Raw genomic sequence first — 5,467 nt, forward strand, 5'->3', positions numbered from 1 at the left:
GACCACAAATTTAGAAGTTTAAAACAGCACAAATGCGTTGCGTCACAGTTCCTGTGGGTCAGAAGTCTGGGCACGACTGAGCGGGGCTCTCTGCTCAGTGCCCACAGGCTGAAATCATGACATCAGCTGGGCTGCACTTTTCCTGGAACTCAGGGTCCTCTTCCAAGCTCACACAGTGGTTGGCAGAATTGAGTTCTTTGCAGATGTCAGATTAACCCCCCCCACACACACACCCATCCTCTTGCTGGCTGTTAACCGGGGGCCACTCTCAGTTTCTGGAGGCCACCCACAGTTCCTTGCCATGTGGTCTCCTCATGCTTCAGATCTCCCCTATGCCGAGTCCCCCTCTTCAGGAGGAGCCCAGACCCTTCTCAGGGACCACTGATTAGGTCAGGCTCACCCAGGATAATCTCCCCATTCTTAATTAACTGTGCCATGTAATATAACCTAATCCCAAGAGTGACTATCAGATTCACAGGCTCCAACTCACATTCAAGAAGAAAGAGCTAGGCCCTGGCCGGTTGGCTCAGCGGTAGAGCATCGGCCTGGCATGCGGGGGGGACCCGGGTTCGATTCCTGGCCAGGGCACATAGGAGAAGCACCCATTTGCTTCTCCACCCTCCACCCTCCTTCCTCTCTGTCTCTCTCTTCCCCTCCCGCAGCCAAGGCTCCATTGGAGCAAAGATGGCCCGGGTGCTGGGGATGGCTCCTTGGCCTCTGCCCCAGGCGCTAGAGTGGCTCTGGTGGCGGCAGAGCGTCGCCCCGGAGGGGCAGAGCATCGCCCCCTGGTGGGCGTGCCAGGTTGATCCCAGTCGGGCGCATGCGGGAGTCTGTCTGACTGTCTCTCCTCATTTCCAGCTTCAGAAAAATACCAAAAAAAAAAAGAAAAAGAAGAAGAAGAAAGAGCTATATAAGGTCGTAGGTCATGGGAAGGCATCTTAGAATTCTGCCTACCTCAAGCGGTATGTTTGGGCATAGAACAAAGGAGGGAGGGAGGAGGGCAGGGCAGGACAAGGAAATACAGCACTTTTCAGTTTGGGGTTTGCTTCAAGGTCAGTCCAGGAAGGACTAGGTGCTAACTAACATACCCAACTACTGCCTGCTGGTTACTCTTGTCTCCTTTCCCTCTGGGGAGCCTCCAGCGATGAAGGCTGGTGGGAAAGCGCGCCCGGTGGAGTCTGTTGACCTGAAAACAAGGCCTGGCCCTGTGATGCACGCACGGAGTGACTACAGGCAACCGAGAAATGTTAGAGGGTCACGGGTACTTCACCTAAAGTCTTCATGGGGCTGTCCAACCCCAGAAACACAAAAATCTTTCCTTCCCACACTCCTGGCAGCTTCCTCGTTCCTTCATTGTCCCACCTGAAGTGCTTTAGAATAAGCACCTTCCTTTCTCCCCAAGCCCTCTACGAGGATCCAGCTCTCCGAAGCGGGGTTCCCAGCCTGGAGCCACCCTGTGTCACGTGGCTGCGTCTCCAGGCCCTTGCCCAGGCTGTCTCTCTGCCTGGATTGTGCCCCCAGCAGGTAGAGCAGAAGAAGCTGTAAGGACAGTGTCCTGCTTGACGCCTGGGCCCCTGAGGTGGCAGCAAAACTGTTTACCAGATGGACTGTTTGTTTAGGGCTGTGGCTCCCTCGCGCTGGCTGCTCCCCGCCAAGCCCACTGCCCGTCGGACGCCCTTGGTAGCTAATTAGGCAGGCTTCCTCAGGAGTCCCAGGAGAGGGACTAGCATCTGGGCACTGGCTCCCAGAAAGCCCATCTGGGCAGGTGGTGGGCGGGGTCCTGTGGCCACAGAGACCCACAATAGCTGCTTCTTAAATGCCAACCAGAAACCCTAGGTGAGCCCAAGGGTGGGTCCTCCCCAACTTCCTTTAACCTGACACTTAACACTATTTCATTGCACACTGGAGACATTGAATCTCTAGTCTCCCCAACAGTCAGCAGAGAGCCCATGAAAGTGGAGAACTTGCCCATAAGCACAGGGCAAGGTTTCCTCATCTGTGAAGTGGGTACACACCCCACTGCCCAGGCTGTTGCTGTGTCCTGGGCTGCCCATCCGGTACAGGGCCCCTTCGGCCACAGCCCCCATGTATGAGGTCCCTCATGTGGTTCATCGCACCTCACACGTGCTGTCTTGGTCTCAGACTCTGCAAGTGGTCAGGCAGGCTGGAAGCCAGAGGCTGGACAGGGCAAAAACTCATGAACTTTCATCTGAGGGCATGTCAGCATGGAGTTCAGTTGATGTGTTAATATTTCCATGAGCCTTGGTGACATCACTCCCATGTGACCACAAATGACACTCACATCCCTTCTCCCTCCTTCCTCATTCTCATGAACTCTAGACCTATTGACACAGCTGCCCCCAAGCATTCCTATCATATGTCCCCCAAAGTGGCTCAAATGTAAACAAAACTCAACGCATCTTCTCTTGTTGCCCAGCCTGTGTCCCTAGCTCAGTGGTGGCCTGCATCACCCCAAATGCTTTCCAAACCTGGCCACCAGCCTTGACCCTCCTCTTCTTCACTTCCATGTCTGGGTCTTACAGGCCCTGCTTCCCAAATGCCTCTTTTGTGTGTGTGTGTGTATTTTTCTGAAGCTGGAAACAGGGAGAGACAGTCAGACAGACTCCCGCATGCACCCGACCGGGATCCACCCGGCACGCCCACCAGGGGCGATGCTCTGCCCACCAGGGGGCGATGCTTTGCACCTCCAGGGCCTCGCTCTGCCGCGACCAGAGCCACTCTAGCGCCTGGGGCAGAGGCCAAGGAGCCATCCCCAGCGCCCGGGCCATCGTTGCTCTAATGGAGCCTCCGCTGCGGGAGGGGAAGAGAGAGACAGAGAGGAAGGGGGGGGGGTGGAGAAGCAAATGGGCGCTTCTCCTATGTGCCCTGGCCGGGAATCAAACCCGAGTCCCCCACACGCCAGGCCGACGCTCTACCGCTGAGCCAACCTGCCAGGGCCTCCAAATGCCTCTTAAACTTACCTAGCCCCACAGCCACTGCCTGGTTCATGTCCCCAGCACTCCTCCCCTGGGCCACCTCCCCATCAGCCTCCTGTCTGGGCCCTGCACCCACCCACAACAGACCCCTGTCTTCCATCACAAGCCCTTGAGCCAGGCCTGTCCTCCGTGCCAGGCAGACAGCAATGAGGATGCCTCTGCCCCATCTCCAAGGGACGTTCCAAGGTTCTAAAGTCAGAACATCACTCTGCTCCCCTTTGAGGTGGATGGCGCGGGGCAGGAAGGAGGGACCAGAGGGACGAGCTCAGGCTCTAGTCAGGCCTATTGGAGTCAAACCCCGGCTCTGCCCCTCAACCGACGGTGGCTTGGGGCAAGTGGCCTGCCCACTGAGCCTGAGGAATGATCATCGCCCAACACCTGCCGTTGTGGGGCCCGTCGGAGAGTGACAGAGACGGACACACTGAAGGGTCCCCAGTCACGGGACCATTCCTGCCACCATCACAGCCCCAAGCACAGAGCTGCCCCTGCATGGCAGCCCGGTTTGGATTGTGCAGGCTCTCCTCCTCCCCAAGAGACAGCTGTCCGGGTGGCCCTCACCTGCCCAGCCTCACAGTCCCCTCTTTCCTGGGGCCAGCCCCTCTCAGGGCTTCTAGCTCAAACAAGCCCTCTCAGTGGGTCCAAACCCGGCCTCGTCAAAGGACCCCTGTGTGAGCCTCAAACAGGGCATTGACGGGGCCGTGGCGAGAGCTGCCCAGCGGATCGCGGGCTGGCTTGGCTTGGCCGGTCCACGCGACTTCCCCAAACCCAACTATTTCCTGTTCCTTGGGCCGGCCCCCTCCCAGCCGCCTGGCCGCAGGGCACAATCCCACTATACATCGCAGCCTATTTCTTGGCTGCAGGCCAGGGATGGGGGTGGGGGCATCACTTCGGCTGTTCCTCTGGACACAAAGCCATGTCCCCTTAGTGTCCTCTTGATGAGGGTGTGGGGCTGGAGACGAGGGCAGTCTCCTCCTCTGATAACCTCTGTCCCTAGTCCCCATTTATGGGGGCCTGGGGGGGTTCTCCATACAGACCTGCACAGGAAGCAAGAGCTCACTCGGGCCTGGACCCCAGACCCTCTTAACAGCCTCCACTTGGAGTAGGAAAAAAAGCCCTTGGTCTAATCCCTGACCGCTGTGTGGCCTCAGAAAAGTCATTTGACGTCTCTGGGTCTTGATGCCCTCATGTGTAGATGGGAGCTTGCTGTCCATCTCTGTCACAGCCTCGCTCGCTTTATCAGATCCTGGGGGGTCTGATAAAGAACAGATGAAACCCATGAAGAAATCTGCTACCCCCAAGAGAAGCTGCCAAGCCAGAAGGGTGACAGCACCTCTCCCCCCCACCCCTCCCTCTTCCCTGCAGGACAACTTCGCCAGCCTTCCCAAGGGGTCTGCATTTGGTCTCTTCCTTCCGGAAACCCAGACCCAAACTGACCCTGGAACTCCTGGACCAAAACCTTTCAAAGACTCTCCCTGTCCCAAGATAAGGCTACACTCCTGGGTGTGGCATTCAAGGATCCGTTAGGTCTCCTTGGGTTCCAGTGAGGGAGCCCAACTCAGACTGCCTCGGGCTCTCGCGGACTTCACCCTCAGGGTGAAGACTCGCAGCTGCTCCGCGCAGGAGGAACGGGGCGAGAGGTGAAGAGAGAGAAAGACTATTGAAGAATCTGATTCCTAGATCCAGCCATACCTGAAGCCACAGTCCCTGCACTTTACGTTTATGTGAACCAAGAAGCATCATGACCACCTTTTTTATCTTTTTTAAAAAAAAAATAAACTTGATTCTCTAAAGTTCCTGTTACTTGCAACCATCTCCTTCCTGTAAATGCCCTTTTAGGTTGAAGCTAGCCAAAGCAGGCCTGCAGCCAAAGAACCCTCAAGTATGCAAAGGTTCTTCCTGACCCAGGACCCAAGACCTCACCAGCTTCCTCTCCAACCCCTCCCCACTTTCAGCCAAACTGACCTGCTCCCCTCCCCCACACCCACCAAGCCCTTCCATCTCTGGCTACTTTCTCCTAAAACATCCTTCCCCGCTTTGCTTACTGCTGCCCACTCGTCCTTCAGACGCACTTGGTGAAACTTCTTCCCCTTCTCTGGCTGCCTGAGGTCCCTCAGACTTTCCCCATCGTGGTGTTGGCTGTTCCTTGAACTCTAATAATTAGTGATGAGTCTGTCTTCACCTACACTAGACTGGGGGTTACTGGAGGCAAGTCTGACCAATCACAATCACCCCCTGTGCCCAGCAGAGCACCTGGACCCAGGTGGGTGCTCTCCAGGTGCGAAGAGTTCACACCTTACCTGGAAGACACCACGCGCTTACGTGGTCCGTGACTCGTAATAAGAAACAGTGCCAGGTCACGACACTCCCCAGCTAGACACGTCCCCCTCTGAGTCTTTGAACTGAACAAACAGGCGTGCGTGTGTATTGGGGTGATAGAGGCCCCCATTCCATATCTGAGGAGCCACACCAAC

The sequence above is a fragment of the Saccopteryx leptura genome, chromosome 3 (genome assembly GCF_036850995.1).
Source record: "Saccopteryx leptura isolate mSacLep1 chromosome 3, mSacLep1_pri_phased_curated, whole genome shotgun sequence".
NCBI classification, from domain to species: domain Eukaryota; kingdom Metazoa; phylum Chordata; class Mammalia; order Chiroptera; family Emballonuridae; genus Saccopteryx; species Saccopteryx leptura.